The sequence below is a fragment of the Euprymna scolopes genome, chromosome 23 (genome assembly GCF_053919585.1).
Source record: "Euprymna scolopes isolate OS-2025 chromosome 23, ASM5391958v1, whole genome shotgun sequence".
NCBI classification, from domain to species: Eukaryota; Metazoa; Mollusca; class Cephalopoda; order Sepiida; family Sepiolidae; genus Euprymna; species Euprymna scolopes.
The window spans coordinates 102,575,056-102,589,639 of NC_136504.1; the positions used below are offsets into that span (position 1 = coordinate 102,575,056).

Genomic DNA, 14,584 nt, shown 5'->3' on the forward strand with positions numbered 1-14,584 from the left:
GTTCTCTTTCGGTGGAGGAGAAATCCTTCACGACTGAGACAATTTTTATTTTTGTACCTTTTCTCCACGTTAAAAAACGACCCTGGTGTCTAACTCTGTCCCGTGGGGAGGCATAGTAAATAGGTACATATGTTTCAGATGTCGGACCATGTTTACGATTTAACAGCCTCGTCAGACCTTACAGAAATTGTTCCGAACAGATAAAACGGTAATAAAAAAAAATAAAACACATATTTGCTCTGCAATAGTATTGAACACTCTCTTCAGGTTTTTACTAATTTCCAGTTTTACCATATATATATATATATATATATATATATATATATATATATATATATATATATATATATGCACATATTAATTCGAACTATTCAGGATTTCAAATCAGTCTTTTTAAAAGTTACTGGCACAACTGTGATTTTTAATCAATAGCAGAGTCCAAAATTGCAGAGGAAGGGTAACTCCGACCTATTCTTAGATGGTAAGTGCTTATTTATACGTGTGTTCAAATGAAAGGAAGTACTTCCCATATAACCAGCATCACACTGGCATTTAAATTAATACACAACGTTACTGTGATCGATATAGAGCACACTATCCCTGTGTAAAGAAGGCAAGGTCTCGTAGCATACACTAAACGCAAGGGCACCGAGTAGAAGCAATTACTGATGCTTCTAACAATCTAATTATTGAGCTTCAATCCATGGTCGTTTTCACGACAAACACTTAACTAGCTACAATCACTATCACCAATTTCCCCATACTCTCTATCTGTGCCTAAAACTTAACGAAAATTTCGCGATCAAAGCTGTTTTCATAGAACTAATCGTTTGTGGAACACAATACCTTGGAATTGCTTACAGCTGACTATAACATGATCGATTTCAAGCCCAATGGAAACTGGTTCTTGATGAGTCGTCCCATAAAATAAGTAAAATCCTATCTCATTTCCACCATAACTCTTGTCTCACTTGACACTAATTACCATTCATCCTTGAGGGGCTTACCGGACTTGACAAGCGGCGATTCTGCAGCAAAGAAAAACCTTTAAAACTATGTAAAAAAAACTATAAAACATTTACAACATTTACATTGGAATTTGTTTGTTGCTATACGTTAACCTTGAAGAGGTGGATAAAGTGGTTTGGTAAATCTCTCTCTCTCTCTCTCTCTCTCTCTCTCTCTCTCTCTCTCTCGATATATATATATATGACTACTTCATTTAATCATATAAATTAATATATGAAAGTATAAATTTATGCATAAACTTTAAGTATTTACTTCAACAGTGCTCAATACGTAGGTATAGCTAGGTAGTAAGTTATAAAATATATATATATAGCAATTAAGCTACACAGAATATTCCAGGTTTCATCCACGCTAGGATTTATCAGGCTTATGTATGATGAATCCTAGCGTGGATGAAACGCGGAATATTTTGTGTAGCTTAATTGCAATATATATTTTATAACTTACTATATATATATATATATATATATATATATATATATATATATATATATATATATATATATATATATGTGTGTGTGTGTGTGTGTGTGTGTGTGTGTGTGTGTGTGTGTGTGTGTGTGTGCGCGCTACCTCTTGACAGAAGCTTGCTATCTCTTCAGCTTTATGTTGTACGTCCATGTGCACGTAGATGACTCTTCCGCCCAGTTACACTCTTGCGGAACCATTCACAGCAGGGGAAGTTGCCAGTATATGCTGCTTCTTGTCGAGAGATTATATTATGCACATTTGAGTGTCGTGTCGAACTGTTCGCAGATTTACACACCAGTCAACAGATATTACATTATATATATATATATATATATATATATATATATATATATATATGTATTTTGTAGTCATCAACATACAGTCCTGTTTCGTTGTATCACAACTCATCAGTGCCGCTAGACTAGCACTTCTCCCAAGCCAAGAATGTAACCTAGAACAGTCGTGTTGACAGTCGACAGTTCTCCCACTTGACGACGGAAGCGATGCCCGCAAATAACCTGTCCGAATGTCAATTTAAACAAACATCCGTCCACCACTTTTACAATGCTCAAACCGCCTGTTTGTAATATATATATATATATATATATATATATATATATATATATATATATATATATATATATATATATATATATGGTGGAACGATAAAAATTTCGCCCTCGGAAAGACGACATGAATCCATTTCCATTTGATGTAAATCGGTTGTGTTCTTGTTTTTTGGCGTTTTTTTTTTTTTTTTTTTTTTTGCAGACTATCTACTAGTAGGCAAGTTCTGTACAAATCCCAACAGTGATAGAGCCGTCTATTGTGTCTGAAACTGACATAATGTTCAACGGGCAAGATCGGAGATGCGCCGCTGTACAATTCATGCTTTCTACCGATCCAAGTGATGACCATTACCAGCACCCTCCAAATGCATCGCTGGATTGCCACGAATAACAGCGACGCGCAACAAACTTTCCGGCCACGGTTATGATCTTTGGTGTGGTTTCAAGTGAAGGCCACATCATGTCGCCGCACATCTTCGAAGTACGCTTTAAAGTCAACATGAAAATTTATCGTTATGTACTGAAGAGTATGGTTATCCCTTGGTGCCACCAGATGGCCGCTGGTAGACCCTGAGTTTGGCAGCAGGACTTGTGCCGCCCACAAGTCCAAATAGACCCAGGCTTGATTTCAGAAAGAGTGCTACGACTTTGCACCCTTCTCTCACTAACCTCCTACTCCCACGACCTGAAGCCACTAGAGTACTTCGTTTGGTCATACGTCGAGAACATTATCAACATGATGTCCCACAAAACCAGCTTGATCTCCGCCATCCGCCGAGTATTAGCTGAACTTCCGCCGGCGTTTGTGAAAAAAAAAAAAGCATGTTCCCAATTCCGGATGCGTATCGAGACGGTGATTGAGGCTGAAGGCGGCTACATTGAGTAGATTTCAACTTTATTACATAATTAGGTTACATTAATTGATTATTTAAGTAAAAGTTTTAAAATAAAGCTGTAGTGTTGTTTTCTTTAGGGCGACACTTTTATCGTTCCACCCTGTATATTAGTTTGAGATGAAAGTTCTTATGGAATTATTGCTTTTGATTTCAAATGATGTGTTTTAAAATAACTTATTCTTATAATACCTTTACTTTATATATCATTTTAAAGAGCGTTTTTTACTTTATCTAATCGGTTAAATTACAATCGTTTTAAAACAATTGTTTTCTTTTCAGAACGTTGAATACAATATGGAAAAAAAGATAAATCCACATAATTTTCTTATTTATATTCAAGCTAGGCCTAAAAGCTGCTGAAACAGCTCGCGATATGAACGGGGCGTTTGGCCAAAGAACCACTACTGAATGCACAGCACAATGGTGGTTTGAGAAATTTCGTGGCGGTGACGAGTTTTGAAGATGATGAGCGTAGTGGTTGGCTATCGGATGTTAACAGCAATCAATTAAAAGCCTTAATCAAAGCCAACCCATGCACAACTGTTCGAGAACTTGCTTCTGAATAAGACGTAACGTATACGACGATTACCAACCACTTGACAGTAATTGGAAAGACAAAAACTTGATAAATTGGATCACAACCAAAAGAAACGCTGTCATCAAGTGTCATCTTCTCTTCTTTTACGCAACAACAACAACGACCTGTTTCTCGACCGAGTTGTGACTTGCCATGAAAAGTAGTTCCTTTACGACAACCGGCAGCGCTCAGCTCGGTGATTAGACGCCAACCAACAACCACGACATTCTCGAAGCCAAAATTACACCAAGAGAAGGCAATGCTGACTGTTTGGTGGTTTGCGACACTATCATCGATTACAGTTTTTTGAGTGCAGGGGAAACTATTAGATGGAGAAGTACTATAAAATAATGGATGAAATGAATCAGAAACTTCGACAACAACACCCAGCATTAGTCAACAGAAAAAGCCCAATTGTCCTCCACGATAATGCTCAACCGCACATTGCTAAACAGACCCTGCAGAAGTTGCACGAATTGGGCTACGAAACTCTGTCTCATCCGCCAAACTCTCCAGTCCTCTAACCTATCGACTACCACTTTTCAAGTACCTCGAGGACTTCATGCGTGAGATATCATTTAAAAACCCAAGCGATATCAAAAACGACTTCAGTGACTTCATAAGAACCAAATTTTTCCCTTACTGGCATAAATTAATTTTTTTTACATTGGCCAATGTGTTTTGAGCCAATGGGGCTTATTTCGATCAATAAATTTTTGTTTCAACCGAGATATGTACATCTGAATTTAAAAGTTAAAAATCGTAAGAATTTTATATATATATATATATATATATATATATATATATATATATATATATATATATATATATATATATATAGTAAGTCACAAGAGAATGAAGCGGGGATTATTCTGTGTAGTTCAATTGCCATATGAATTTCCATAACTTACTACCTAGCTCTACCTAATATATTGAGTACTGTTGAAGTAAATACTGAAATATTTACACACAAAATTATATTTTCGTATATTAATTTATATGATTAAATTAAGTAATATATATATATATAACTACTTCATTTACTCACATAAAATTAATATACGAAAGTATAAATTTATGCGTGAACTTTAAGTATTAACTTCAAAAGTGCTCAATACGTAGGTAGAGCTCGTTAGTAAGTTATAAAATATATATGGCGATTAAGCTACACTGAATATTCCGAGTGGATGAAACGCGGAATATTCAGTGTAGCTTAATCGCCATATATATTTTATAACTTACTTACTATATATATATATATATATATATATATATATATATATATATATATATATATATATATATATATATATATATATATATACTAGCAGTTCAGCTCGGCAAAGCCCTACGCGTGAATACACTTTGCGTGATATTTCAAATGTTTAAGCCAAAAATTGTCTGAGTAATTTCGTAGAGACCGCAAAGGCCAATTTTTTTAAACTTTGATCCCAATTTTGACGGCTTGACATTATTATTTTGGTCTCAAAAATACAAACTTTTAACCATGTCCAAGTTACTTACATCTAAAATTTCAAGTCTTTACATCCAAAATTGGTGTAGGAGTTTGTGTAGAGTCTGCAAAGGTCAACTCTTTCAACTTTGACATTTATACAGCCAAATTTCCGCCCCTAAACTTTTTAACACGCTTGCCGCATGTCTGAATACCCGTTATGTATAAATTTCAAATGTTTACACCCAAAATTGGCTGAGTAGTTTGTTAGAGACCGCAAAGGTAAAATCTTTTGAACTTTGATCTCTTGGCAGCTCAAATTTTCGATAAAAACCAGTTAAAATGCTTGCCCTATCTCTGAAGCCCCTTTATGTAAAATTTCAAATGTTTAGACCCAAAATTGGCTGAGTAGTTTGTTAGAGACCGCAAAGGTAAAATCTTTTGAACTTTGATCTCTTGGCAGCTCAAATTTTCGATACAAACCAGTTAAAACGCTTGCCCTATCTCTGAAGCCCCTTTATGTAAAATTTCAAATGTTTAGACCAGAAATTGGCTGAGTAATTTGGTAGAGACTGCAGGGGTCATTTTTTTTTAACATTAGCCCCAATTCTGACCCTTTAACATTTATTGGGGGGGGGCTCAAATCAAATTAAAAAGTTTGATCCACGGCCAAGTAACCTACATTTAAAATTTCAAGTGTTTAGACTGAAAATTAGTGGAGGTGTTCGATAGAGTTTTTAATATCAAATCGTTGAACTTCAACCCCTTAACAGCCAAATTTCTGGCCGAAACCTGATTAAAAAGATTTTCCCTTGTGTCAAATGTCGAGTTTGTAGATTGAAAATTGCCAGAGTTATTTGGTAGGAAATGTACACACAAAAACATCTTCACTTTTATAGATATATAGATATAGCGGATAGTAAACGTATTCGGTACACTGTTTTTTTTTTTCTTCGTATTTCTAAAAAAAGTATGAAGTTAATTTGAATGAAATTTACACTTAATCTTGAACATTGAACAAATATTATCTATTTGAAAATAAAACGGAATTGAAGATATACTCACTTAACAATTTTTTTTATTAATAAAAGATCAAATCACACATATGTCAAAGTATGTAACACACTGTAAATTTTCATTCTATTTCAGCTTGCTACAATATTTCAATCAATGAGAAATGTCATTTTAAAGCAGTCGTTTAATCTTGCTACAATATTTCAACCAATCAGAAGGCATCCCAGACTCTAGGGAACACCACCGGTCGTTGTCAGTGAGAACTTGCGATAATGCAAATTTATTTGCAAACGTTATCGAAAAAGGTGGAGAGTACTGGAAACCTGGGGAGAATTGTTGTCACTCAGCTTCCAGCGAACACCACAGGTTGTTTTCAAGGAGAGATCTTTGATGACCTGTATGAAAGCTCCTTGTGGCTCAATAATAATAATAATAATAATAATAATAATAATAATAATAATAATAATAATAATAATAATAACAACAACAACAACAACTAGCGGGGTCTGTGGAAATTCCACAGGGGACTCATTCATATGTAATATATTGATTTTGGCATTCTGTAGATGTTCAGTGTAAATGGAGACGCTGTGATATTATTCTAGCTTTTTTGTTAAGACTGTAAAAGCATTTATCTAAACTAGCACGAACGTCCAGTAAAGCCCGGTCATAATGTACGCTTAAATATGATATTTTAATTCTTGCAGATATCGTATATATTATTATAGAGTTAATGTTCAATCGATTTTTATATATTATAAAGTTGCTATTTCAAAAATAAAACTATATATCCATATGACTTGGGTGTATTAGCTTGAATCGAAACCGAAATAAAAACATGATATATATATATATATATATATATATATATATATATATATATATATATATATATATATATATATATATATATATATATAACTTGAGTTCCTTCAGCCATGATCGAAACCGAAACAAAAACTTATGAAGAATTCTTGCTGAAATTATTTATGACAAGAAATAGAAGGACATAACAATTAAACGACCAGGATGTAAGCGTGACACACAAAAGAACGCACACGCTATCGTATTAGTATATAGATAATTTTTTGGTGTCACCATAAACTAGTGCCACACTTATTAAGTAGGGAAGGTCAAGGAGGATGGGAAAACCGACGAGAGAAAGCACTTATCGAACCTCCACTTGATAGGTGCGAAGATGGCTGAAACTTGGTCAGGCTTATTGCCAACTAAAATCAAGGGAAGACAATGTCTTAATTTAATGGTAAACGGTTATTTGCAATAACGCAAACTAACTTGCAAAGGGTTTTGAAAGAATTGGTGAATACTGGAAATCTGGAGAGACTTGGTGTCACTCAGACTCCAGGGAATTCTTTTATGTTCACCTCTTTGAAAACTTCAAATGATTGAATAATAATAATAATAATAATAATAATAATAATAATAATAATAATAATAATAATAATAATAATAATAATACTGCGCTAATAGGCAAACAAAAGGATGATGCTTACGAAGAATGAAAATAATACGCTAATAGTTTCAAATAGCTTATCTTTCCAAAACAGCTGCTCAGGAAACTAAAAATCCGGGCCTGAAATCCCGCCTTTTTTAATACTTCTCCTTCGTACGCATGCGCATCATAATGTATAAACAAAACAACAACAACAAAAAAAAGACAAACAAACCCTGTTTATATACAGTTTTATTTTATGTCATCTTTTGACAGCAATGGCGTTGCAGGGGTCTGGTAATAACCTGACCAATCCCGGGTCCAACACCTTGGTTATATATAATCAAGCTGATGAAAATGAATGGAAATTGTTAAGAGCTACCTTATTCATAAAAAACAGTTTTCAAGATACAATTGGGATGTTACAGAAGACTGCGTGCCCAATGACAAAGCAGAGCGTAATTATAGTGCATTTATTTAAGCAAACATTATTGGCTACATATGTGCACACAGACATCATCGTATAACGATTTGATCACTGTCTGTCTGACGTAATGAACATTTAAATTAAAATGTTTAAAATTCAACGCTATTTCACACGATTAATGGTAGCCGAATGGATACGGCCTTCGCTAATCGAGCCAGAGATGTCTCGTGTCGCGGGGTTCGAATCGTTCGACTGGTAGTAATCGTGACACCCTGCACTGAAGAATCCCGAAAGGATGAAACACTAGTGTCTGTAGGTATTTAATTATTATAGTAAAAAAATGATTATATATATATATATATATATATATATATATATATATATATATATATATATATATATATATATATATATATAGCTAATAATGATCGTATAAATAAACTGTACATATATACACACAAAGATAAGTAAAAAATATGATATAAAACCGGACCCTATCAATATAATAAAATCTAGATAGATGAATTAATGAAATAGGAAAAAAATTATTATGAAAAATATTTAATTAAATTAATTACACTCTACATAATATGCTGACTGTTCCTTCCTTAATTAGTCCGTACGTTACGCTTAAGCAACGTTGAGCCTGGTCAGTACTATAATGGGTGACCATTTGGGAATTCCAGGTGTTATATGTGCTCTCCGCTTATCTCGGCATTGTTTCCAGTCGTCTAGCACTTTTCCTTGCTACTGGACTCAAGCAGTGCTGATTCAGGAGATGTGTGGTTGAAGATTGCGCAACCCTTGCCTCACAATTACTAGCACGAGGGGGTATCCATTGACTCTTGAGACTAAACGGAAATATCGACCACTTATCAAGGCTACAACAAAAAATCCCGAAAAGAATGGCGAATGAAATGAATAATTAATAGTTGACTAATGACGAATACCGTGAAAGGGTTGAAAATCACCACGTACCATTCACTAAAAACAACACCCAACTAAAAAAAGAACAGCAATTCTTCCTTCTTTGTCAGCAACACCAGTCATGAAATGTGAGAATTAAAGGATAGACATAAGCGGAGGCGAAAGTTCCGAGGCTGTCAAAAGTAAACCGAAGACTCGACTAGCATTTTGGTAAAATGCTCCTTCGTATGAATAATTGAATTCGTTCGAAAAGCATCGCAAACAAACTAAGCAAATAAACGGCATTTATAAAACAAGCGATATACAATATCATTTGTTGGAATTGGCTCAGTGGCAGAGATTCAGGATTCAGACTCTGAGATCCAAGGTTCGAGTCTCCCTAGATTTAACGTTTCTGATGAGTCGTAAACGGTGAAAAAAGTATCTGTGGATAATAAAATTATATATATATATATATATATATATATATATATATATATATATATATATATTACCGTTTTATCTGCTTGGTTACACATGTTTCGGTTACCAAATTTCATCAACGATCCAGTAACTTCAGACTTTGCAGTTTTCTGTAAAGTCTGATGAAATACTGGATCGTTAGTAGGATTTGGTAACCAAAACATGTGTAACCAAGAAGATAAAACGGTAATAAAAAATATATGTTTGCTCTGCAATAGTATTGAGCACTTTCTTCAGGTTTTTACTAATTAACATTTTTGCTAAATATATATATATATATATATATATATGTGTGTGTGTGTGTGTGTGTGTGTGTGTGTGTGTGTTTATTGTATACTTATATATAAAAGATACATTGTCTGTTTGTGTGCGTTCGTTCCGTATGGACTTTTTTTTTAATTTTTACACAAATATACTTTATGTGTCTGAGAGTGTTCCTCGGTAGGTTTTGTATTGGAATGCCCCCGATAAATATCGAAGATCGAAAAAATCGATTATAGAAGGAACAGTCCGAGGTTTACTAAAGTTCACATCCTAATACAGCCTAACGCCGTAAGCGCATTTGAGAAATTTAATAACCGCACAAGCGGAAGGGCTCGGCGTATAAAATCAACAGTAGTGTCTTTGATAACGCAGGGGCGCGTTCGAAATGAATGTTTCTATTTCAAGAGCAACTGAACCATGACTTGAATTTTGTATTTTAAACTTTAATTCAAGCTATTATGAAAAAAAATAATTTTATAAAATACAACAGTAGGTTCTCTACAGTGCAATGTGGACTAAGATGTATTGTGGACTAAATCAAAGCGGAGAGGTATGTGAAGCACCGCGATTTTACTAAATTAAATGGCAGTAAAAGTATTGGGAGTTTGAAACATTTGTTGATCCTCATTCAATCATCGGCAACGTCGGGTCTCCATGGATAGAGTCTTCATATAGGGACTTATTAGGATATATGCAGCTCAACATGTAGGGCTGGAGCATAATATAAATGAAATGATGAAAAGCATTAGGCTTCGAAATGTATAGGTATAAAGAACGTTTAAAGCCCCTCTTTCTGTTCGATATTTGCCCGTATTGAGTTGACAATTAATTCGTATATATCTATATATTATTTCACCATGCTTTATAAATATATATATATATATATATATATATATATATATATATAGAGAGAGAGAGAGAGAGAGAGAGAGAGATATATACATACATATACATATGCATACATACATACACGGCATAATCGCGTTGACACATCGGTTCTCGTCAAATCACCGAAGTTAAACAACGTCGAGCCTGGTTGGTACCAGATGGGTAACCTTTTGGGAATTCTAGACGCCGTATGCGTTCTCCGCTTATCTCGGCATTTGTTTCAGTCGTCCTGTACAAACACTTCACTTGCCACTAGTATTTAACAATGTCGACTCAGGAGAGGTGTGATTTGAGATTGCGCACCTCCTGTCACGAAAAAAAAATAAAGAAATAAATTCACGCGCAGGCATCCCTTCTTGGGTACCCATAGTCTCTCAAAGACAGGGGGAGTCCTGTATATATATATATATATATATATATATATATATATATATATATATATATATATATATATATATATATATATATATATAAGAACAAATAGTTAAAACATGTTTAAAAAAGAGTTAAAAACATATTTATTTAATCTGAAAAGGAAACACTTAATAAGTGGATAGTCCTTAATCCGCGGAGTTTCGAAGAAATACTTCCTTTTATTATATATGTTTATATATATATATATATATATATATATATATATATATATATATATATATATATATATATATATATATCCAAATAAATTTAGTTTTTTGGGTATTGATATTCATATTAAAAATCCTTTTTTTTCTATTTATTTAATAAAAAATAAAACATTGTTATATACGTATCGTGTTTCGGTTTTCTTTTGGGATTATCATCTTTAGTTAACTATTACGTGTAATTATATTCAGGCAGATATTCTACACGATTTATACCTGCGTAATATTTGCGTAAATAGGTTATCGCAAACAGAAACCTCTTTCTATATATATTTATGTATGCGTATATATATCTTTTTTAAAAAAATTGCCTACCAAACTCCTCTGTCAGTTTTTCGTCTACATTCATGAAACTTGATATATAAGGTATTCGAACGCATGCAAAACTTTGCCGTGGAAAGCTCGTGCAAATGTGTAAAAAAATTTTAAAATGAAATTTGCCGGGTGAAAGTCGAACGACGTCATTACGAATATGCATGCGTAACGTAATTGGTTCATGTTTTAATTTTTAGCCTTGCAGCAAATATGTCTTCATAGCTTAGCTATTAACGTCCAAGGAAAAAGTAAATCGTAAGTTAAACGTTTTGGTTTCGTTCTCGGTGGTGTGTGTGTCACTCCCTATTTGATAGCATTGTTTGTGAATGGAAAATTATTCACAACTAGCATTTAGGTAAAATGATCTTTCATATAAATAATTGGGTTCGTTCAAAAAGTATCGCAAAAATAAACAAATAAATTACCAACACAGACGGCCCTGTCGGTGGGGTATTAAATACGCCGACTGCCCTCCCCCTGCAGAGGGTTAAAGTCCCTCAATGGGGGTCCTGGATATGACCTTAAACTATATCCAGTGGTGAGGCCCAGTTTGTGGGCTTTGGGGAGTGTGGAGCCACCCTTTTAATTACCATTGCTCCCAGGTCCACTCTGACCCGGAGTGGTAGTATCTGTTAGGGTCCCAACTATTGGTTAAATAGAAACCGACTTGAAAACAACAAATATATTCTATTAAAAAAATTTTTGTTCAAAATCTTTGGATTCGGCATTAAATAACCTGAAAAGGGTTGATATGCCGTAAAACAAAAACAACCAACCAACCAACACAGACGCAATTTTAAACATCATATTCCAACTGATGAAATTTGAAAAAATAAATAAAAAAATGAATAAAAATAAATAAATAAATTAATAAAATAAATAAATAATAAATAAATAAAGTGCGCAAAGTTTTTGTAGAAATATTTTCGCTACTTACTGTGTGCCGTCGTCAACACGAAAAAAAAGTCGGAAACTGTGGAAGATTTTAGGTTTGTGTTGGATTAAAACTCTCTGACCATAGGTAATGTTGTGTAATCCGTAATTAGACGTTTTGAGAACTACAGGAATATATAACGAAATCCACGTTGTGGCAGGGTATTATTATTTTTTTTTCTTTCTTGTCGTGTATACGGAGTAGCACTTTTAAAATACTGCGGCTGAAAGTAACTGCGAATTTAAGAATAACGGGCAACCTGCTAGAGCTTGATCCGCAAAAGAGGGCCCACAAGTAGTGGTTGTAGTATTATTGTTTGATGACCAAGTTTTTCTACACGACGCGCAAACGCAGCAGTGTTAGAAGCAGGGTCAGCGAACGAGCGTGGGTTTCCGTCTGATTTGGTTTGTGCGTGACTGGGTGTGCGTGCACGCTAGTGTGTGTGTGTGTGTGCGTGTGTGTGTGTGTGTGTGTGTGTGTGGAACTCATTCACGAAGGTCGATGTACGCGTGCGTCGCTGACATCTCTAGTGTTCCTATGTGGTTTCTCCCACCGTTTACGAGTGGTCTGCCTGGTAGAGTGTACTTGACAGAGGGAGGGAAGAAGGGGGGAGAGAAAGGTGGTAGCACTCGGTATTATACACTTGAGAGACGGTTAGAAAGAAAGAGCAAGAGAGAGGGAGGAGTAGAAAGAGAGAGAGAGAGAGAGAGAGAGAAAGAAATAGGAACATAGGAAAAGAGTAAAAGACGAAGGAAGAGTGGGGAAGAGAAAGAGAGAGGGGAGTGTATTCATGTGTGGGAGAGAAAGTAGTAGAACCCAGTATTATTTAGAAGAGAGAGAGATAGAGAGAGAGAGAGAGAGAAAGAGAGAGAGAGAGAGGGAGAGAGAGGGGGGGAGTAGATAGATGGAAAAAGAGAGTAGATGGGTAGAGAGATAGAGAGATAGCTATATATATATATATATATATATATATATATATATATATATATATATATATATATAGAGAGAGAGAGAGAGAGAGAGAGAGAGAGAGAACTCTGTTGTCCCTATATGCTTGCCTCCCCACGAGAGTAAAGTTAGACACAGTTTTTTTTTTGTTTTTTATTATGTGGGCGGATATCCAGCTTTTCAAAAGAAGAGGCACTTTAGTTTGGCATGAAAAGTAGAAATTGCCTCAGCATTTCTCCTCTGACAGTGAAGTAAACAGATAATACAAATGTCAGATCTCTCTCTCTCTCTCTCTCTCTCTCTCTCTCTCTCTCTCTCTCTCTCTCTCTCTCTTATATAGTACGTTTATTTATACAAACATGATTGGCTACATATGTGCATGCATGTTTCTGCAGTGAATTATCCACGGACACGTGTTTCGTCATTACACAACTTATGAGTGTAGCTGTGAAAAGCCCTTCCCTCTCTTTGGGTAGATAGAAAGATAGATAGCTAGAGAGCACTGTCCTAATTGTATCTCATCTGCTGCTTAATTGGCTTTAATGCGACGCTCGCTGTTTGTTTGTAAATAAACAAGTCGCTGCCTAATGATATCTGTTGTTTGATTGAAACAAGGGGCTATTTGTAGCAGCGGGATGTAAACATGTTTATATAGCAATAAAAAAGTATATATATATATATGTGTGTGTGTGTGTGTGTGTGTGTGTGTGTGTGTGTGTGTGTGTGTGTGTGTGTGTAATCAGTCGTATATCGACGAAACACCTGTCCGTGGATAATTCACTGCAGAAATATATATGCACATATGTAGCCAATTATGTTTGTATAAATAAACGTACTAATATATATGTGTGTGTTTGTGTGTGTGTGTGTGTGTGTGTGTGTGCAACAAGACAAGGTGTGAATATGCGTGAAACGGTGTGTTTGTGGTGTGCATGACTGTGTGTGTGTGTGTGTGTGTGTGTGTGTGTGTGTGTGAGAGAGAGAGAGAGAGAGAGAGAGAGAGAGAGAGAGAGAGAGAGAGAGAGAGAATAGAAATAATCACAGAAAGAGAAGGGAAGAGGTAAGTAGTTAGTATTATCCTTCATATACTTGACAGGGGGGACAAGTTAGAGAGAAGTAGCAGCACTTCGCATGGAGAGGCGGGGGTAGAGTCAGGTAGAATAGTGTCAGGAAAGGGAGAATGGAAAAGAGGGAAAGAGAAAGAGAAAGAGATACGTGGTAGGAGGGGCGTGAAACGGAATCACAAAAGACACGGCTCTTACGTCGTTAGTCACGTGACTACATGTGAAGTTATGAGTGGCTGTCACAACGGGGCG

General features: G+C 35.1%; 1 protein-coding gene across 1 annotated transcript in view; it reads right to left on the reverse strand.

The window, feature by feature from the left end:
- The window catches only part of LOC145246077 (guanine nucleotide-binding protein G(o) subunit alpha-like), a 388,154-nt gene extending 375,171 nt beyond the window's left edge, over positions 1-12,983 (reverse strand). The window contains exon 1 of the mRNA XM_080107929.1: positions 12,324-12,983. The gene's annotated coding sequence lies outside the window, so the exon portion shown is untranslated. The remainder of the gene's footprint in view (positions 1-12,323) is intronic.
- Between the last annotated feature and the right edge of the window lie 1,601 nt (positions 12,984-14,584).